Consider the following 23,419-nt stretch of genomic DNA (forward strand, 5'->3'; position numbering starts at 1 on the left):
GCAGCAATAACTGTACCTACAGCTCAAAGGGTTTCTGTGATCAGAACCCTCCAAAATAATGTATTCTGTAGTTTTTATTTTTATTTAAATTTTATTTTCATAGATATTGTCAGTTTGTTTCGGGCTTTAAGTAATTTTGACAGTTCCCCTAATGTCCTCCACATATCGAGGGTTTAATTATATCCTTAAATCTGTAGGCGATATATGCATGGTGCCAATAACCCTCATTGAGTCCTAAACCATTTCTGCAGCTCGACTCAATGTAATTTATGTATTTTTTGATCTCTGAGGCAATAACTTCAAGCTGCGACAGACACGGCGTCTATTACCGTTTTCGCGCATGCGCTAAGCGGCAGACACTACATCCAGGCTGCCTTAGACATACTGAGGTGATGCGCACGCGCGCCTGTCCCTCACCGCTCTACCGCACATGCGCATTTGCACGGGAACGCCCTACCCGATGCGCGCAGAAGCGGCATGGAGACTAAGGGTCAGGTCCAGTTATGGGCTTTTTCCGCTTTCAATCAGTGGCTAATTGGAGCTAGTTAGACTATAAAAAGCCCGCTCCTCACCACACAATTTACTCGTCGGAGCCGCGTGGAGGGGTAGGAAGCCAGACAGCCCTGGGAGTAACCGTGAGTGTGTATGAATGTATGGATATGCTAAATGATGTGTAAACCTTCATAAAATCGAAGGTTTACAATATTTTGATCCATTTCCTTGAATACCTCACAGGTTGCCATAACGGGTAGAACGGACCCCCCAACACGCTGTGGCTCATGAGGCCATTCAACCTCTTTTCATAAGTAAGCAACACATTTGTGTCAGAAACTACACCCTCAAGGGCTTATCAGATACTATGAATGAATGTGTGTCTCAGTTTATATGTTGTTCGTTTTTTCTGTTTTTTCTTTTTTTAGGGTTCCTGGACCTTCACTTTTGTTCCTTGTTACCCTTCTGTGTATCTACACAGTATGAGACTAAAAAAACATGTATTACCCTGTTTTACTTGATTTTTCTGTTTACAGGTGTCCATAATCGCCAATTGGGCGCAACGGACCTTACATTAAACATAGATAGGTACATTTTCACCTAATCTTATTTTTGTAGAGCACACTTTAAAATCTACACACATGTGAGTAAGGTGGGGATAAGTAGTGCATATCCTCGTCCTGAAGAAGGAGTTCTTTAAACTCCGAAACATGTCGACGCACTAACATGGTTGGGTTACCCTAATCAGTAAACCACAACCACTCTAGCACACTTTTTAACAATACCAGCCGGAGACTAAATAAAAATTTCGGTACTCACGTGCCAGGTATTTTTTAATTTCTCACCTTCACCTCACCACTCACATTTTGTACTCACACACGCCAAACACATAGTTCACAGGAAAGTGCTCCTGCGTAGTCGTGAAGTCGTAGCACGCCGCATCCCGTAGAGGTTTGCGAAGACCCCGATGATGAAGCATGACACCAAGGGGCCTGTTGGTGTGTGAGGGGTATTTTAACAACACTGGTTGCTCCCCACCATTGTGGTAACAACCGCCTTCCACTTAGTGGATTCCATTTTGTTTATAATAATTGCTAGGGGAGACAGAATCCACTATTCCCTCTCCCTCCCTCTTCTGTTAACGATTACATCTTCGCCTCCTTCACTGGCTCCCAGTTGAGTCTCGGTTTAAATTTAAAATGCTGTCCATTGTTCAACGGGCCTTGTATGGGCTGGGCCCACTCTACCTTCAGAAGCGCTTTGTCTTTTACATGCCCTCTAGACAATTGCGATCTTCGGACAAACTTCTCATACAGACTCCCCGGTTTAAACGCCATCAGCTGGGCGGCTGTTCCTTCACTCGCAAAGCTGGTTCAGCTTGGAATGAGCTCCCTCTTGCCCTCAGGATGGTCTCTGACACGGCAGTTTTTAAGAAGAAACTAAAAACGCTGCTGTTCTGATGCCTTTTTCCCTCCTGATTTGCTGAGTCTACAGCCGGTTCTGTGGTAGGCTCTTTGGTAGCAGCGCCGGGATACTGTTAGTAGCTGTGCGCTCTATAAAACTAGTATAACATAACATAACAATATGTAATATCACTGATTTGCACTTGAGACAGCCATTGCCGTAAAACACTTCTGCAAATGTACCCAGCAGCTGCATAATATCTTCTTGTTGTACTCCAAATGCATCAGCAATAGGCTTCAGGGATTATGCAGGACTGCAGATAATTAGGTTGTTGTCTTTGGTCCTGGTCACAAAAAAGCATGTAGCGATGTACTCCGATTGATGTACCATTTTCGGAATGGAAATCCCAGCCAAATCGGTAGCGGTTGTTCTACAAAGGTCCACGTTTGTGTGGAAGTTTGTTGCAGGACAGGTGAGTGGTGAATCTTTGAATAGTTTGTTGCTGGCATAACACACACAGTGTCTCCTTTGTCGATGAGACTGGTCATTGGCTACCCATGAATGCATAGTTTACCCCTCAGCTGTGATTTTTCTGATAGAGTGCAGGATTGGCTATAGCTGAGATCAGATGAACCTGTTCTAGTTTGGATGAGATGCTTCATCGGAGACTTGAGGTGGCAGTACATCACTGTTGCTGGTGCTTAGGTGCCTAACTGTGGACTTGGGTTTTTCTGGTGTCTTTTTGGCAGGTGATTGTGCCACATTTGCTAACCATCATACTTTTACAAAACGGTTTGCTTTGCCACAGGTAGAACAGATATTTCCTTTGGCTAGGCATTGAGGTCCTTGGCGTTGCAAATTGTCTCACTAGCCTTGGCTTGTTCCCTACTCAATGAATTCTTGGAGTTGGTATGGGCAACTCGACTGGGTTCGTTTGGTTCAGTCTCGATGGTCTTTGCCATTAGGAAGGACTTAATGTGTGCAGCTCTGAAGGATTTGGGCACGCATTTGTGTTAAAAAATGTGCACATACTCATTAGCCAGGAATACATCTATTGACTCAGTCTGTCCTTGTTTCACCAGCTTCAAAATGCAAATGGTCATAATCCAGTTTTGCATGTGTGCTGAATTTCTGACTCCGCACCATTAATTCTGAGGCATATTCGTTGTTGTGACCTATGTCTGGAGGTCAAGAAACATTTTGCGCGTTTCTTCACCTTGGAAATGAAGATTGATAGACCTCTTTGTTGCAGGGTCATTCTTTTTGTGGCAGATAAAATGCTTCTAAGTCTGCTGAAAAATATCTACCACCTTGACTCCACTACCCTTGGAAACAACAGCACATAAAAAGGCTAGTTATCATTCACCAAGCTATGCAGCATGACAAGCATCAACAGAAGGGTTTGGGGGGCAGCTATAACAGTTGTTGAAGGTACAGCAGCACACGACCTACAGGCGAGGCACAGCCAATCACGCTGGAGGCATGAACATTCACAGGCAAAGGACTTCTGGGTGTTTGACTCAGCTTCACTCAGTAAATCCCAATACGGTCCAATGCTCAAACTCCCTCAATTCAAACTCCTCTCACACACATATTTAAGGCACTCCACAACTCAGGCCCCACCTACCTGAACAGCTGCTTATCCTTCCATCAACCATCCAGCCACCTGCTGTAAGAAAGTCATTTATTTTGCCCTGATCACCCCTACGTTTGAGTGATATTGGTGGTTACTAACTCTGATTGTGCCCTGGGCTCTGCTAGCCAGGCCCAGGACCACTGCTCTGTTTAAAAGGTACAAGGTAATTAGGTATAATTACAATTGGTACTGACAATCTAACCTATCTGTAAGTCTCTAGTATGTGGAATAGGCATGCAGGTAGAGAGGCCCAGCAGATTTAATGTACTTAAGTGTGCGCTGCTGTGGTGCCTGCTGTCATTTTAAAAGCCAGCCCTGTCTTGCAGGTTGCTTTGAAAATAAAAGTATGTCCAAATTCAACTTTGTAATTAAAGGTACTTCTAACATTTTAAACCACCTTATTTTTACATATGTCATCCTTAAGGTCTGTCATAGGTTCCCCAGGTGTAAGTTGCCATGTTAAAATAAACAGGGACATTATAAAATATGTTTTATATGCCCTTGTGAGGGAAAATTCCTATTTAGTTTTTTCCCATTGCAGTACATTAGCTAACATGAGAAAGCTTTATTTAACATAAATACAGTCTATCTTTTGACAGACGTGAGCTATAATAATATCTCAGAGTGTCAAATTAATAGCTGCAATGAAACAAACAACTTGCCATGGTTGGATTTATTATAACTATTGTAGGAAAGAAGTTATAGAAGTGCTTTCCTAAAGTTACCCAATCCAGCTCTGTAGCAGCCTCTTCTAATTGTCCAGCCTTTGATAGGCTGAGGCAAGCTCCCTTAATGAAGTGTAAAGTGGCCTGAACTGAGACAAAGAAGACATCTGGTGGGAGATCTGCAGCAGCAGATGCCAGGACAGAAAGGGGACTGGGTAGAGAACCTGGTCTTCAACGGGAGAAAGACAGCGAGGACATGAACCAGTCCCACCACCACATATTGCATTCCCTGCCAGGTGGGAACTCCTGGAATTGAATTAGGAGAGGGGCTGGATGGGGGGTGTAGGGAAAAGATAGTTATATCTGTGGGTTGGGTTAGGTAGACCTGAACCTCCAGGAGAGATTTTCACCATTTTGATTGTTGTGGAACAGTGCTTTCTGGGACAACAAAATGCCACACTTATGGGGAAGATGTATTCACAGAGGGTTGTACCCTGTAATCCATTGGTCAGGGGTCCCCCCTTCTTGTCAGCCCAGAAACCTAGCTAAATATTTGAGAGCTACCCAGTAACTCAGATACCTGCCAGGATCAAGATGTAGATGGCCCGGCTGAACCCCTGGTCTGCTTCTAGAAGGACTGCACTCATAAGGACTGCACCTGCTGCACACTCAGGGCTTCACCAAAGAGGACTTTGCCTTGCTTAAAAGTTTGAGGAGTGGATTCTCTGAAAGTAACAGACACAAAAGAGCTTCAAGAAGTCTCCTACATCAACTGAAGCTCTGGCTTTTCAATTAGCCAACCTACAATAGGTAGGTCTAGGCACATACCTACTCAGAGCCAGGATACCCTCTTAGGTTATAGTGTGCATTACAAATAAGGCCCAGGTTCTGCCTTTTGGATTGTGCAGCTGTTCATGCTCACAGGTATCTAATAACAGTTCTCATCATTAATGCTCAAGGAGCTGGTCAATATCAGGCACACACTTACTTCTAGTTTACCGTAATCACTCATATACAACTTGAGGTGGTTGCTTGTATGCCACTTCACCATCAGCATCACAGCACACTCCTGTGTCCATTCAGGCTCCAGGCCTATTGCATGTGCTGACCTCAATTTAAAAACAATTGCTGGTAAACACTAGGGGAGTTAGCACATCCGCCTTTGTCAACTGCACAATGATCATGCCAGATATTGCCAACAAACTCTCCTGGCAGGAAAAGACTGCCACTGGCATTTCTAGAAATGATCAGGAGCTGTGCAGTATTTCTTTACTATCTATAATCACCACTGGGTATGGGTTCCCACGCAGTAAGGCCAAACCCTGCCTTAACTATTGTTATAAATGTAAAATGTAAATGTAATGTAATGTATGTTATCACACTAAATGCCAATACTGCCAAATAATTTCAACATGCTATTTTGTTTCCTGCATCTGAATTTAAACTGAATGCAAAGGAGACTTTTATCATTGAGTTAATCCATATAGATTTGCCTTTTATTTGCAAATATTTCTCTTTCTCATATTTTTCAAACGTTTTTTTGTTTACAAAACATTTTCTTGAAGCACATTACAAACAAAACGAAACATGAACATAAATTGTGACAAAACTTTACTTTCATACTTCATTCATACTGGGGGACATGGTCCATCATACTCAACAAACACTCAGCCAATTGTCAGTCTAAAAAATCATACAATTTTTACAATTTATATACACTTTGTTTTATGAAGCCATAGATTCTCATTCGTAATTTGACTCTTTACTTTCAGAGAAAATGCTTTCAAATATCTTGTGGCTTCCACGTATAAAACGTGATCTGTAAGGGTCTACGCGTTTCGAACTCCTTAATTCTGGAGTTCTCGTCAGGACCGTGGGCTGTGAATGACAAGGGACCTGTGTTAGTGAGGATTCTATAAAAACTGCTTTTAGTTCAACACCCACTTCTTTGTCTCTTACCTCTCTAAGTGGAAGCTAGTTGTGCCTCAGCGTTTTCCTCATAATCCGCGAAGCGGTACCACCTATATGACATGTACATGAACTTTATTTAATCCGATAATATTATGCACCTCTCAGTGTCAAGAAAACATGCGTGAAGTCATACTCACTGATTGAAATTTGTGTTGCTTTTCTGGTTCTGTAAAAGATTATGGGTCAGCTGTTAGTGCTAATTTCAATCGGTTTTGGGCTCGCGCTACTCTGAATTGGTTATTGACTAGCTGGGGGAGCTGTGGGAATTCTTACCGGTTTTTTCATTCGTGCTCGCCGTCAAAATCAATTTCATGTGGCGATCGGCGGGCGGTTCACAGCGCGTCTGTGAAATCAAATGGAGAATGTCTCAGTGTGGTTGTGCTCCGTTTGGGTGGCATTTCATGAGATCCTTGGATTATCTGTTGGCACATACCTGGTTTACGGTGTGTTCCACTGGGGTCCCGTCTCTCGGTGTGGAAGCCGGCTTGGGGAATATGTTTACTTCCTGATTAAAGGTCACATGGTGCTCCCATGTTTCACGGCGGCCATCTTTGCCTAGTCAATTCGGTGCAGATTAGTTCTGTAACTTGATGTATATGTCATTTTTTGGTTTGCTGGTCTTTGGGGATGGTCATGTATTTGTCATGTTCTTTAAAGGATGTGGTCCCACGGTTGTGGTCATTTCGCGAGGGGTGCACTCTATGGCGCTTCAATTTTTTGAAGGGGGATATTGTGCCTATGGGGCTTTTTGTTAAGGAACTCCTCTATCACAATGGTTAATGATTTAAAGTTTGAACATTTCTGAAAGTTCATTTAATCCATCAATCGCTGTATTGAATCTGACGATCATTGAAGCCTCTGTTTTGGACAGCTTTGCATCTATGTCGCCCCCTCTGGGGTCTTGTTCCACTTTTGTTATAATTGTCCATCGCAAGTCTCTTTCCTCATGGTTGTTTGATTGCCAATGATTGACTAAAGGGGCATTTGGTACTTTCCGCTTTATCCTTGATTTGTGTTGTTGGATTCTGGCGCGGACCTCTTGATTTGTTTTGCCGATGTACAGGAGGTTACATGGACACCTTATGCCGTAAATAACGCATTTAGTCTTACAATTTGTAAATGACTCGTGTTTCCATGATATTCCACTGTGTGTGAAAATCGGTCCTTCTTCTGTCGAATCGCAGCAATTGCATCCTCCACATTTGTGATGTCCTATGATAGGAGGGAGGCCCATCATACTTCTCAAATTGGTAGATGGTTTCATAGGGAGTGCAGCTCTTACTAATTTGTTAGCCAGATTTGATTCTTTTTTGAAGGCGAATAGTGGCGGTTTTTCCAGTTCTTTGCACAGATTTTTAACTAGGTGCCAGTTGTTATTTACTGCCTTCTTTAAAAGATTTGAATTTGGACAGAAGGTGGTTACTAGGACTATTCGGTCCAGTTTCTTTTTAGTCTTTTTGGCCAATAGATGTTCTCGAGGTGTCCACCATGCTCTTTTTTTGGAACGGCGTAACAATTTTTTAGGGTATCCGCGTTCGATTAGGTTGCTGGTGAGTTTGTCTGCATGTTTTTCATATTCTTGTTTGTCTTGGCAGTTTCTTCTAATCCTCAAGTACTGCCCATATGGCAAATTCTCCTTGAGGCTGCGGGGGTGGTTGCTATTAAAATGCAACAGTCTGTTCCGATCAGTTTCTTTTTTGTGTAGAGTGGTTTTCAATTCTCCTTCGTCCGAAGGATATATCTCCACATCCAAGAATGGAATTTTCTTTTTTGAATATACGAGGCTGAACTTGATTTCTTGTGTTCTGTTATTAAGCCATTGGTTGAACATTTTTAATTCTTCTTCAGGGCCAGACCATACAAAGAACACGTCGTCAATAAAACGGCTCCAATAATTTATTGCATGTTTGAAAGGGTTATCTTGGTAGATGAATTTGTCTTCATAGGTCTGGCCCTGAAGAAGAATTAAAAATGTTCAACCAATGGCTTAATAACAGAACACAAGAAATCAAGTTCAGCCTCGTATATTCAAAAAAGAAAATTCCATTCTTGGATGTGGAGATATATCCTTCGGACGAAGGAGAATTGAAAACCACTCTACACAAAAAAGAAACTGATCGGAACAGACTGTTGCATTTTAATAGCAACCACCCCCGCAGCCTCAAGGAGAATTTGCCATATGGGCAGTACTTGAGGATTAGAAGAAACTGCCAAGACAAACAAGAATATGAAAAACATGCAGACAAACTCACCAGCAACCTAATCGAACGCGGATACCCTAAAAAATTGTTACGCCGTTCCAAAAAAAGAGCATGGTGGACACCTCGAGAACATCTATTGGCCAAAAAGACTAAAAAGAAACTGGGCCGAATAGTCCTAGTAACCACCTTCTGTCCAAATTCAAATCTTTTAAAGAAGGCAGTAAATAACAACTGGCACCTAGTTAAAAATCTGTGCAAAGAACTGGAAAAACCGCCACTATTCGCCTTAAAAAAAGAATCAAATCTGGCTAACAAATTAGTAAGAGCTGCACTCCCTATGAAACCATCTACCAATTTGAGAAGTATGATGGGCCTCCCTCCTATCATAGGACATCACAAATGTGGAGGATGCAATTGCTGCGATTCGACAGAAGAAGGACCGATTTTCACACACAGTGGAATATCATGGAAACACGAGTCATTTACAAATTGTAAGACTAAATGCGTTATTTACGGCATAAGGTGTCCATGTAACCTCCTGTACATCGGCAAAACAAATCAAGAGGTCCGCGCCAGAATACAACAACACAAATCAAGGATAAAGCGGAAAGTACCAAATGCCCCTTTAGTCAATCATTGGCAATCAAACAACCATGAGGAAAGAGACTTGCGATGGACAATTATAACAAAAGTGGAACAAGACCCCAGAGGGGGCGACATAGATGCAAAGCTGTCCAAAACAGAGGCTTCAATGATCGTCAGATTCAATACAGCGATTGATGGATTAAATGAACTTTCAGAAATGTTCAAACTTTAAATCATTAACCATTGTGATAGAGGAGTTCCTTAACAAAAAGCCCCATAGGCACAATATCCCCCTTCAAAAAATTGAAGCGCCATAGAGTGCACCCCTCGCGAAATGACCACAACCGTGGGACCACATCCTTTAAAGAACATGACAAATACATGACCATCCCCAAAGACCAGCAAACCAAAAAATGACATATACATCAAGTTACAGAACTAATCTGCACCGAATTGACTAGGCAAAGATGGCCGCCGTGAAACATGGGAGCACCATGTGACCTTTAATCAGGAAGTAAACATATTCCCCAAGCCGGCTTCCACACCGAGAGACGGGACCCCAGTGGAACACACCGTAAACCAGGTATGTGCCAACAGATAATCCAAGGATCTCATGAAATGCCACCCAAACGGAGCACAACCACACTGAGACATTCTCCATTTGATTTCACAGACGCGCTGTGAACCGCCCGCCGATCGCCACATGAAATTGATTTTGACGGAGAGCACGAATGAAAAAACCGGTAAGAATTCCCACAGCTCCCCCAGCTAGTCAATAACCAATTCAGAGTAGCGCGAGCCCAAAACCGATTGAAATTAGCACTAACAGCTGACCCATAATCTTTTACAGAACCAGAAAAGCAACACAAATTTCAATCAGTGAGTATGACTTCACGCATGTTTTCTTGACACTGAGAGGTGCATAATATTATCGGATTAAATAAAGTTCATGTACATGTCATATAGGTGGTCCCGCTTCGCGGATTATGAGGAAAACGCTGAGGCACAACTAGCTTCCACTTAGAGAGGTAAGAGACAAAGAAGTGGGTGTTGAACTAAAAGCAGTTTTTATAGAATCCTCACTAACACAGGTCCCTTGTCATTCACAGCCCACGGTCCTGACGAGAACTCCAGAATTAAGGAGTTCGAAACGCGTAGACCCTTACAGATCACGTTTTATACGTGGAAGCCACAAGATATTTGAAAGCATTTTCTCTGAAAGTAAAGAGTCAAATTACGAATGAGAATCTATGGCTTCATAAAACAAAGTGTATATAAATTGTAAAAATTGTATGATTTTTTAGACTGACAATTGGCTGAGTGTTTGTTGAGTATGATGGACCATGTCCCCCAGTATGAATGAAGTATGAAAGTAAAGTTTTGTCACAATTTATGTTCATGTTTCGTTTTGTTTGTAATGTGCTTCAAGAAAATGTTTTGTAAACAAAAAAACGTTTGAAAAATATGAGAAAGAGAAATATTTGCAAATAAAAGGCAAATCTATATGGATTAACTCAATGATAAAAGTCTCCTTTGCATTCAGTTTAAATTCAGATGCAGGAAACAAAATAGCATGTTGAAATTATTTGGCAGTATTGGCATTTAGTGTGATAACAATAGTTAAGGCAGGGTTTGGCCTTACTGCGTGGGAACCCATACCCAGTGGTGATTATAGATTGTGATAGCAGGCAGTTGCCTGTGTGGTAGCCCCTTCGCAAGAAGTTAGGCAACTTGGCACTCACGAATTGACTATTCTCAGTGGAGAATCAGGGACTCATTGTCCTGCGTCGGTTTATTTGTTTATTGTGGAAAGAACGTCAGAGTGTGATTGAGCACAGAAAAGTATGTCAGAAAATGAAACCTTTGCGTACAGCGAAGACCATATAAAAAAACTGCTAGCGGATCCACCCCTCTTTGCTTCAGCCGCTTTAAGTGTACCTGCACAAAATCAAAATGAAACAGATAAGCTCCTAAGATTAAAGAAAAAACAAATTAGGACGGACCTACATGGTCACTTCTTACTCCAACACCTGAGAGCAGGCACTATCCCAGGAGGCCTACAGATAAAGAACATACCAGTCGTGTTCACGGAGGACCCTATCTATAAGAAGGGATATAGTTACATCGAAACGAAATGTAGCCGGGACCTGATGGTCCTGACAATTGAAACGGCCCAAAGACTATCCAAAGCCCAATTGGAAGAAATTGAGAAAGTACAACAAAGTATTACCACCAACGATCTGATATCAGACGCCAAAGGACTCTTGGAAAAAGTTGAAAAAGAAATTAGTGAATTCAAAGACTACACCGTCAATCAAAAAACAAATCAATTTGAAAAAGACCAAAAGAACTTCAATATAGAAAAGGTGTACCCTTATCTCCAACAGGATTTTTACTCACGGCCAGACTCCCGAAGATACCTACAAGATAACCAAGGAAGATCGTCCCAAAAATACCTCACTTTCTCCGACACTTCCTCATCAAGTAGTAACAGTGAAGGAGATAACACAGAGCCAAGAAGAACAAATAACAGAAGAGGCTCCTTTCAACAAAATCAACAAGGTCCCCCTTCTTTTTTAGGGAGAGGCCAAACAAAACAAAGAGGCAAACCGAGATATACTCAACCCTGGGAGATGTCAACACGACGCCAGAACTACAAAAACTGACGCCATCACTAATTTTCAACATTTCCAATAAAGTCCTCACAAAGGAAGAAGAAAACATACTACAAAAGGGACTCACCTTTGTTCCATCAAAAAAGACTGATTTTGTAAAATTAAAAACCGAAACAATAGAGTTTTTTCGCAAAATCAGATTAAAAACCTATTTCTCCGAGAACCCCACCAATAGCAATATGGAAATCACTGGACTGCACAAAAAATCTACATTTTGTCCCCCAAATTTTAAAACACCAAAGGAAGTGTTAACCTTTGAAAGAACTATACTCTCAGCCATTGGAGAAATGGAGAAAAAGACCAAGTGGGTGAAGTACAACACCACCAAATCGGAATCCATAGCACTAACAAATCTAGCAAAGGACACATCCGTAATAATTAAACAAGCAGATAAAGGGGGCTCAATTGTAATATGGGACCGCCAACTATACATCGACGAAGTCAAAAGACAACTAAATGACACCAATTGTTATCGCAAACTAAAAAAAGACCCTACTATGGTGTTAAAACAACAGCTATACTCTATCATTGATGAAGCCTTTGAAAATGGTTTCCTTGGTAAGAAAGAATTTGAATACTTAAGAATTAAACATCCAAGAATTCCGCTTTTCTATGTACTACCAAAAGTACATAAAGATGCCAACTCCCCTCCCGGACGACCGATAGTATCCGGTTGTGAGTCCTTGATGGAACCAATCTCCAAATTCGTGGACTTCTTCTTGAAGCCTTTCATCCCTGATGTAAAATCTTACATCCGAGACACAACGGATTTCATTAATAAATTACAGGACGTGAAATTCAATGAAAAAAACGACTGGCTGGTTACAATGGATATAACTTCTTTGTATACCCAAATACCACAAGACGAAGGATTACAGGTTCTAAAATATCACCTAGAAACACGAGACAAACCAGAACAAGTACCAACAGATTTCATCTTACAGTTGGCCAAATTTGCTTTAAAAAACAACTATTTCTTGTTTGATGGTGATTTCTATCTACAAATAGGCGGAGTGGCGATGGGTTGTCCCTTCGCCCCGGAATTAGCCGTATTATTCATGTCCATCTATGAAGACAAATTCATCTACCAAGATAACCCTTTCAAACATGCAATAAATTATTGGAGCCGTTTTATTGACGACGTGTTCTTTGTATGGTCTGGCCCTGAAGAAGAATTAAAAATGTTCAACCAATGGCTTAATAACAGAACACAAGAAATCAAGTTCAGCCTCGTATATTCAAAAAAGAAAATTCCATTCTTGGATGTGGAGATATATCCTTCGGACGAAGGAGAATTGAAAACCACTCTACACAAAAAAGAAACTGATCGGAACAGACTGTTGCATTTTAATAGCAACCACCCCCGCAGCCTCAAGGAGAATTTGCCATATGGGCAGTACTTGAGGATTAGAAGAAACTGCCAAGACAAACAAGAATATGAAAAACATGCAGACAAACTCACCAGCAACCTAATCGAACGCGGATACCCTAAAAAATTGTTACGCCGTTCCAAAAAAAGAGCATGGTGGACACCTCGAGAACATCTATTGGCCAAAAAGACTAAAAAGAAACTGGACCGAATAGTCCTAGTAACCACCTTCTGTCCAAATTCAAATCTTTTAAAGAAGGCAGTAAATAACAACTGGCACCTAGTTAAAAATCTGTGCAAAGAACTGGAAAAACCGCCACTATTCGCCTTCAAAAAAGAATCAAATCTGGCTAACAAATTAGTAAGAGCTGCACTCCCTATGAAACCATCTACCAATTTGAGAAGTATGATGGGCCTCCCTCCTATCATAGGACATCACAAATGTGGAGGATGCAATTGCTGCGATTCGACAGAAGAAGGACCGATTTTCACACACAGTGGAATATCATGGAAACACGAGTCATTTACAAATTGTAAGACTAAGGGGCCGATTAGGATGGCGGTTTTTCCGCATCCTCCGGGCCGGCGGAAGTGTCCGCTGGCCTGGAGGATGCGGAAAAACCGCGGCGGAGACTCCAAAGACCCACCGCCAAATTAGGATGGCTGGTGGGTCTGGAATTCCGTCCGCCGCTTTTCCGCCGCGGTCGGCTTCCGACCGCGGCGGAAAAGCTATAACATGGCAGGCGGTGTCTATGAGACACCGTCCGCCATATTATGATGTTTGTGTAAATATGCTTTTCCACGGCGGCTTTTCCGCCATGGAAAAGCATACGGACATTCACTTTGGGGGCCCGTTGCGGGCCCCCTGGGTGAATGGGGGGTGGGGGGTGCACATGGGGGGTACCTATGGTACCCCCCTGCATTTGCGTACACAAAGCAGCAGGCACCGTGCGGTGCCTGCCGCTTTGTGCATGTAAATGCAACACATGCATTTTTAACATTGCGGCGGGTGCAGCTTGAAGCTGCACCCGCCGCAATGTTAATAATAGAGGATGTGACCGCCACCCTGGCGGTCACATCCTAATTGCCATGGAGGGACCGCCGCTGCCCATGCGGACGGTCCCTCCTACTCAGGGGTGGCGGACGGACGCAAGTCCGTCCGCCATCCTAATCGGCCCCTAAATGCGTTATTTACGGCATAAGGTGTCCATGTAACCTCCTGTACATCGGCAAAACAAATCAAGAGGTCCGCGCCAGAATCCAACAACACAAATCAAGGATAAAGCGGAAAGTACCAAATGCCCCTTTAGTCAATCATTGGCAATCAAACAACCATGAGGAAAGAGACTTGCGATGGACAATTATAACAAAAGTGGAACAAGACCCCAGAGGGGGCGACATAGATGCAAAGCTGTCCAAAACAGAGGCTTCAATGATCGTCAGATTCAATACAGTGATTGATGGATTAAATGAACTTTCAGAAATGTTCAAACTTTAAATCATTAACCATTGTGATAGAGGAGTTCCTTAACAAAAAGCCCCATAGGCACAATATCCCCCTTCAAAAAATTGAAGCGCCATACAGTGCACCCCTCGCGAAATGACCACAACCGTGGGACCACATCCTTTAAAGAACATGACAAATACATGACCATCCCCAAAGACCAGCAAACCAAAAAATGACATATACATCAAGTTACAGAACTAATCTGCACCGAATTGACTAGGCAAAGATGGCCGCCGTGAAACATGGGAGCACCATGTGACCTTTAATCAGGAAGTAAACATATTCCCCAAGCCGGCTTCCACACCGAGAGACGGGACCCCAGTGGAACACACCGTAAACCAGGTATGTGCCAACAGATAATCCAAGGATCTCATGAAATGCCACCCAAACGGAGCACAACCACACTGAGACATTCTCCATTTGATTTCACAGACGCGCTGTGAACCGCCCGCCGATCGCCACATGAAATTGATTTTGACGGCGAGCACGAATGAAAAAACCGGTAAGAATTCCCACAGCTCCCCCAGCTAGTCAATAACCAATTCAGAGTAGCGCGAGCCCAAAACCGATTGAAATTAGCACTAACAGCTGACCCATAATCTTTTACAGAACCAGAAAAGCAACACAAATTTCAATCAGTGAGTATGACTTCACGCATGTTTTCTTGACACTGAGAGGTGCATAATATTATCGGATTAAATAAAGTTCATGTACATGTCATATAGGTGGTCCCGCTTCGCGGATTATGAGGAAAACGCTGAGGCACAACTAGCTTCCACTTAGAGAGGTAAGAGACAAAGAAGTGGGTGTTGAACTAAAAGCAGTTTTTATAGAATCCTCACTAACACAGGTCCCTTGTCATTCACAGCCCACGGTCCTGACGAGAACTCCAGAATTAAGGAGTTCGAAACGCGTAGACCCTTACAGATCACGTTTTATACGTGGAAGCCACAAGATATTTGAAAGCATTTTCTCTGAAAGTAAAGAGTCAAATTACGAATGAGAATCTATGGCTTCATAAAACAAAGTGTATATAAATTGTAAAAATTGTATGATTTTTTAGACTGACAATTGGCTGAGTGTTTGTTGAGTATGATGGACCATGTCCCCCAGTATGAATGAAGTATGAAAGTAAAGTTTTGTCACAATTTATGTTCATGTTTCGTTTTGTTTGTAATGTGCTTCAAGAAAATGTTTTGTAAACAAAAAAACGTTTGAAAAATATGAGAAAGAGAAATATTTGCAAATAAAAGGCAAATCTATATGGATTAACTCAATGATAAAAGTCTCCTTTGCATTCAGTTTAAATTCAGATGCAGGAAACAAAATAGCATGTTGAAATTATTTGGCAGTATTGGCATTTAGTGTGATAACAATAGTTAAGGCAGGGTTTGGCCTTACTGCGTGGGAACCCATACCCAGTGGTGATTATAGATTGTGATAGCAGGCAGTTGCCTGTGTGGTAGCCCCTTCGCAAGAAGTTAGGCAACTTGGCACTCACGAATTGACTATTCTCAGTGGAGAATCAGGGACTCATTGTCCTGCGTCGGTTTATTTGTTTATTGTGGAAAGAACGTCAGAGTGTGATTGAGCACAGAAAAGTATGTCAGAAAATGAAACCTTTGCGTACAGCGAAGACCATATAAAAAAACTGCTAGCGGATCCACCCCTCTTTGCTTCAGCCGCTTTAAGTGTACCTGCACAAAATCAAAATGAAACAGATAAGCTCCTAAGATTAAAGAAAAAACAAATTAGGACGGACCTACATGGTCACTTCTTACTCCAACACCTGAGAGCAGGCACTATCCCAGGAGGCCTACAGATAAAGAACATACCAGTCGTGTTCACGGAGGACCCTATCTATAAGAAGGGATATAGTTACATCGAAACGAAATGTAGCCGGGACCTGATGGTCCTGACAATTGAAACGGCCCAAAGACTATCCAAAGCCCAATTGGAAGAAATTGAGAAAGTACAACAAAGTATTACCACCAACGATCTGATATCAGACGCCAAAGGACTCTTGGAAAAAGTTGAAAAAGAAATTAGTGAATTCAAAGACTACACCGTCAATCAAAAAACAAATCAATTTGAAAAAGACCAAAAGAACTTCAATATAGAAAAGGTGTACCCTTATCTCCAACAGGATTTTTACTCACGGCCAGACTCCCGAAGATACCTACAAGATAACCAAGGAAGATCGTCCCAAAAATACCTCACTTTCTCCGACACTTCCTCATCAAGTAGTAACAGTGAAGGAGATAACACAGAGCCAAGAAGAACAAATAACAGAAGAGGCTCCTTTCAACAAAATCAACAAGGTCCCCCTTCTTTTTTAGGGAGAGGCCAAACAAAACAAAGAGGCAAACCGAGATATACTCAACCCTGGGAGATGTCAACACGACGCCAGAACTACAAAAACTGACGCCATCACTAATTTTCAACATTTCCAATAAAGTCCTCACAAAGGAAGAAGAAAACATACTACAAAAGGGACTCACCTTTGTTCCATCAAAAAAGACTGATTTTGTAAAATTAAAAACCGAAACAATAGAGTTTTTTCGCAAAATCAGATTAAAAACCTATTTCTCCGAGAACCCCACCAATACCAATATGGAAATCACTGGACTGCACAAAAAATCTACATTTTGTCCCCCAAATTTTAAAACACCAAAGGAAGTGTTAACCTTTGAAAGAACTATACTCTCAGCCATTGGAGAAATGGAGAAAAAGACCAAGTGGGTGAAGTACAACACCACCAAATCGGAATCCATAGCACTAACAAATCTAGCAAAGGACACATCCGTAATAATTAAACAAGCAGATAAAGGGGGCTCAATTGTAATATGGGACCGCCAACTATACATCGACGAAGTCAAAAGACAACTAAATGACACCAATTGTTATCGCAAACTAAAAAAAGACCCTACTATGGTGTTAAAACAACAGCTATAATCTATCATTGATGAAGCCTTTGAAAATGGTTTCCTTGGTAAGAAAGAATTTGAATACTTAAGAATTAAACATCCAAGAATTCCGCTTTTCTATGTACTACCAAAAGTACATAAAGATGCCAACTCCCCTCCCGGACGACCGATAGTATCCGGTTGTGAGTCCTTGATGGAACCAATCTCCAAATTCGTGGACTTCTTCTTGAAGCCTTTCATCCCTGATGTAAAATCTTACATCCGAGACACAACGGATTTCATTAATAAATTACAGGACGTGAAATTCAATGAAAAAAACGACTGGCTGGTTACAATGGATATAACTTCTTTGTATACCCAAATACCACAAGACGAAGGATTACAGGTTCTAAAATATCACCTAGAAACACGAGACAAACCAGAACAAGTACCAACAGATTTCATCTAACAGTTGGCCAAATTTGCTTTAAAAAACAACTATTTCTTGTTTGATGGTGATTTCTATCTACAAATAGGCGGAGTGGCGATGGGTTGTCCCTTCGCCCCGGAATTAGCCGTATTATTCATGTCCATCTATGAAGACAAATTCATCTACCAAGATAACCCTTTCAAACATGCAATAAATTATTGGAGCCGTTTTATTGACGACGTGTTCTTTGTATGGTCTGGCCCTGAAGAAGAATTAAAAATGTTCAACCAATGGCTTAGTAACAGAACACAAGAAATCAAGTTCAGCCTCGTATATTCAAAAAAGAAAATTCCATTCTTGGATGTGGAGATATATCCTTCGGACGAAGGAGAATTGAAAACCACTCTACACAAAAAAGAAACTGATCGGAACAGACTGTTGCATTTTAATAGCAACCACCCCCGCAGCCTCAAGGAGAATTTGCCATATGGGCAGTACTTGAGGATTAGAAGAAACTGCCAAGACAAACAAGAATATGAAAAACATGCAGACAAACTCACCAGCAACCTAATCGAACGCGGATACCCTAAAAAATTGTTACGCCGTTCCAAAAAAAGAGCATGGTGGACACCTCGAGAACATCTATTGGCCAAAAAGACTAAAAAGAAACTGGGCCGAATAGTCCTAGTAACCACCTTCTGTCCAAATTCAAATCTTTTAAAGAAGGCAGTAAATAACAACTGGCACCTAGTTAAAAATCTGTGCAAAGAACTGGAAAAACCGCCACTATTCGCCTTAAAAAAAGAATCAAATCTGGCTAACAAATTAGTAAGAGCTGCACTCCCTATGAAACCATCTACCAATTTGAGAAGTATGATGGGCCTCCCTCCTATCATAGGACATCACAAATGTGGAGGATGCAATTGCTGCGATTCGACAGAAGAAGGACCGATTTTCACACACAGTGGAATATCATGGAAACACGAGTCATTTACAAATTGTAAGACTAAATGCGTTATTTACGGCATAAGGTGTCCATGTAACCTCCTGTACATCGGCAAAACAAATCAAGAGGTCCGCGCCAGAATACAACAACACAAATCAAGGATAAAGCGGAAAGTACCAAATGCCCCTTTAGTCAATCATTGGCAATCAAACAACCATGAGGAAAGAGACTTGCGATGGACAATTATAACAAAAGTGGAACAAGACCCCAGAGGGGGCGACATAGATGCAAAGCTGTCCAAAACAGAGGCTTCAATGATCGTCAGATTCAATACAGCGATTGATGGATTAAATGAACTTTCAGAAATGTTCAAACTTTAAATCATTAACCATTGTGATAGAGGAGTTCCTTAACAAAAAGCCCCATAGGCACAATATCCCCCTTCAAAAAATTGAAGCGCCATAGAGTGCACCCCTCGCGAAATGACCACAACCGTGGGACCACATCCTTTAAAGAACATGACAAATACATGACCATCCCCAAAGACCAGCAAACCAAAAAATGACATATACATCAAGTTACAGAACTAATCTGCACCGAATTGACTAGGCAAAGATGGCCGCCGTGAAACATGGGAGCACCATGTGACCTTTAATCAGGAAGTAAACATATTCCCCAAGCCGGCTTCCACACCGAGAGACGGGACCCCAGTGGAACACACCGTAAACCAGGTATGTGCCAACAGATAATCCAAGGATCTCATGAAATGCCACCCAAACGGAGCACAACCACACTGAGACATTCTCCATTTGATTTCACAGACGCGCTGTGAACCGCCCGCCGATCGCCACATGAAATTGATTTTGACGGAGAGCACGAATGAAAAAACCGGTAAGAATTCCCACAGCTCCCCCAGCTAGTCAATAACCAATTCAGAGTAGCGCGAGCCCAAAACCGATTGAAATTAGCACTAACAGCTGACCCATAATCTTTTACAGAACCAGAAAAGCAACACAAATTTCAATCAGTGAGTATGACTTCACGCATGTTTTCTTGACACTGAGAGGTGCATAATATTATCGGATTAAATAAAGTTCATGTACATGTCATATAGGTGGTCCCGCTTCGCGGATTATGAGGAAAACGCTGAGGCACAACTAGCTTCCACTTAGAGAGGTAAGAGACAAAGAAGTGGGTGTTGAACTAAAAGCAGTTTTTATAGAATCCTCACTAACACAGGTCCCTTGTCATTCACAGCCCACGGTCCTGACGAGAACTCCAGAATTAAGGAGTTCGAAACGCGTAGACCCTTACAGATCACGTTTTATACGTGGAAGCCACAAGATATTTGAAAGCATTTTCTCTGAAAGTAAAGAGTCAAATTACGAATGAGAATCTATGGCTTCATAAAACAAAGTGTATATAAATTGTAAAAATTGTATGATTTTTTAGACTGACAATTGGCTGAGTGTTTGTTGAGTATGATGGACCATGTCCCCCAGTATGAATGAAGTATGAAAGTAAAGTTTTGTCACAATTTATGTTCATGTTTCGTTTTGTTTGTAATGTGCTTCAAGAAAATGTTTTGTAAACAAAAAAACGTTTGAAAAATATGAGAAAGAGAAATATTTGCAAATAAAAGGCAAATCTATATGGATTAACTCAATGATAAAAGTCTCCTTTGCATTCAGTTTAAATTCAGATGCAGGAAACAAAATAGCATGTTGAAATTATTTGGCAGTATTGGCATTTAGTGTGATAACAATAGTTAAGGCAGGGTTTGGCCTTACTGCGTGGGAACCCATACCCAGTGGTGATTATAGATTGTGATAGCAGGCAGTTGCCTGTGTGGTAGCCCCTTCGCAAGAAGTTAGGCAACTTGGCACTCACGAATTGACTATTCTCAGTGGAGAATCAGGGACTCATTGTCCTGCGTCGGTTTATTTGTTTATTGTGGAAAGAACGTCAGAGTGTGATTGAGCACAGAAAAGTATGTCAGAAAATGAAACCTTTGCGTACAGCGAAGACCATATAAAAAAACTGCTAGCGGATCCACCCCTCTTTGCTTCAGCCGCTTTAAGTGTACCTGCACAAAATCAAAATGAAACAGATAAGCTCCTAAGATTAAAGAAAAAACAAATTAGGACGGACCTACATGGTCACTTCTTACTCCAACACCTGAGAGCAGGCACTATCCCAGGAGGCCTACAGATAAAGAACATACCAGTCGTGTTCACGGATGACCCTATCTATAAGAAGGGATATAGTTACATCGAAACGAAATGTAGCCGGGACCTGATGGTCCTGACAATTGAAACGGCCCAAAGACTATCCAAAGCCCAATTGGAAGAAATTGAGAAAGTACAACAAAGTATTACCACCAACGATCTGATATCAGACGCCAAAGGACTCTTGGAAAAAGTTGAAAAAGAAATTAGTGAATTCAAAGACTACACCGTCAATCAAAAAACAAATCAATTTGAAAAAGACCAAAAGAACTTCAATATAGAAAAGGTGTACCCTTATCTCCAACAGGATTTTTACTCACGGCCAGACTCCCGAAGATACCTACAAGATAACCAAGGAAGATCGTCCCAAAAATACCTCACTTTCTCCGACACTTCCTCATCAAGTAGTAACAGTGAAGGAGATAACACAGAGCCAAGAAGAACAAATAACAGAAGAGGCTCCTTTCAACAAAATCAACAAGGTCCCCCTTCTTTTTTAGGGAGAGGCCAAACAAAACAAAGAGGCAAACCGAGATATACTCAACCCTGGGAGATGTCAACACGACGCCAGAACTACAAAAACTGACGCCATCACTAATTTTCAACATTTCCAATAAAGTCCTCACAAAGGAAGAAGAAAACATACTACAAAAGGGACTCACCTTTGTTCCATCAAAAAAGACTGATTTTGTAAAATTAAAAACCGAAACAATAGAGTTTTTTCGCAAAATCAGATTAAAACCCTATTTCTCCGAGAACCCCACCAATACCAATATGGAAATCACTGGACTGCACAAAAAATCTACATTTTGTCCCCCAAATTTTAAAACACCAAAGGAAGTGTTAACCTTTGAAAGAACTATACTCTCAGCCATTGGAGAAATGGAGAAAAAGACCAAGTGGGTGAAGTACAACACCACCAAATCGGAATCCATAGCACTAACAAATCTAGCAAAGGACACATCCGTAATAATTAAACAAGCAGATAAAGGGGGCTCAATTGTAATATGGGACCGCCAACTATACATCGACGAAGTCAAAAGACAACTAAATGACACCAATTGTTATCGCAAACTAAAAAAAGACCCTACTATGGAGTTAAAACAACAGCTATACTCTATCATTGATGAAGCCTTTAAAAATGGTTTCCTTGGTAAGAAAGAATTTGAATACTTAAGAATTAAACATCCAAGAATTCCGCTTTTCTATGTACTACCAAAAGTACATAAAGATGCCAACTCCCCTCCCGGACGACCGATAGTATCCGGTTGTGAGTCCTTGATGGAACCAATCTCCAAATTCGTGGACTTCTTCTTGAAGCCTTTCATGCCTGATGTAAAATCTTACATCCGAGACACAACGGATTTCATTAATAAATTACAGGACGTGAAATTCAATGAAAAAAACGACTGGCTGGTTACAATGGATATAACTTCTTTGTATACCCAAATACCACAAGACGAAGGATTACAGGTTCTAAAATATCACCTAGAAACACGAGACAAACCAGAGCAAGTACCAACAGATTTCATCTTACAGTTGGCCAAATTTGCTTTAAAAAACAACTATTTCTTGTTTGATGGTGATTTCTATCTACAAATAGGCGGAGTGGCGATGGGTTGTCCCTTCGCCCCGGAATTAGCCGTATTATTCATGTCCATCTATGAAGACAAATTCATCTACCAAGATAACCCTTTCAAACATTCAATAAATTATTGGAGCCGTTTTATTGACGACGTGTTCTTTGTATAGTCTGGCCCTGAAGAAGAATTAAAAATGTTCAACCAATGGCTTAATAACAGAACACAAGAAATCAAGTTCAGCCTCGTATATTCAAAAAAGAAAATTCCTTTCTTGGATGTGGAGATATATCCTTCGGACGAAGGAGAATTGAAAACCACTCTACACAAAAAAGAAACTGATCGGAACAGACTGTTGCATTTTAATAGCAACCACCCCCGCAGCCTCAAGGAGAATTTGCCATATGGCAGTACTTGAGGATTAGAAGAAACTGCCAAGACAAACAAGAATATGAAAAACATGCAGACAAACTCACCAGCAACCTAATCGAACGCGGATACCCTAAGAAATTGTTACGCCGTTCCAAAAAAAGAGCATGGTGGACACCTCGAGAACATCTATTGGCCAAAAAGACTAAAAAGAAACTGGACTGAATAGTCCTAGTAACCACCTTCTGTCCAAATTCAAATCTTTTAAAGAAGGCAGTAAATAACAACTGGCACCTAGTTAAAAATCTGTGTAAAGAACTGGAAAAACCGCCACTATTCGCCTTCAAAAAAGAATCAAATCTGGCTAACAAATTAGTAAGAGCTGCACTCCCTATGAAACCATCTACCAATTTGAGAAGTATGATGGGCCTCCCTCCTATCATAGGACATCACAA

The 23,419-nt window shown here is 41.4% G+C and overlaps 1 protein-coding gene and 1 long non-coding RNA gene across 2 annotated transcripts in view; one reads left to right on the forward strand and one right to left on the reverse strand.

Moving 5' to 3' along the window:
* Positions 1-23,419, forward strand: part of SGCZ (sarcoglycan zeta) — a 4,560,311-nt gene that overhangs the window by 1,172,752 nt on the left and 3,364,140 nt on the right. The gene's annotated exons all lie outside the window — the stretch shown is intronic.
* Positions 6,309-6,632, reverse strand: LOC144821743 (uncharacterized). The gene is made up of 3 exons (XR_013608417.1): positions 6,602-6,632; positions 6,442-6,511; positions 6,309-6,334 (listed from the first exon to the last, which is right to left on the reverse strand). It is a non-coding gene; the product is annotated as an uncharacterized LOC144821743 (long non-coding RNA).

The sequence above is a fragment of the Lissotriton helveticus genome, chromosome 2_2 (genome assembly GCF_964261635.1).
Source record: "Lissotriton helveticus chromosome 2_2, aLisHel1.1, whole genome shotgun sequence".
NCBI lineage: Eukaryota > Metazoa > Chordata > Amphibia > Caudata > Salamandridae > Lissotriton > Lissotriton helveticus.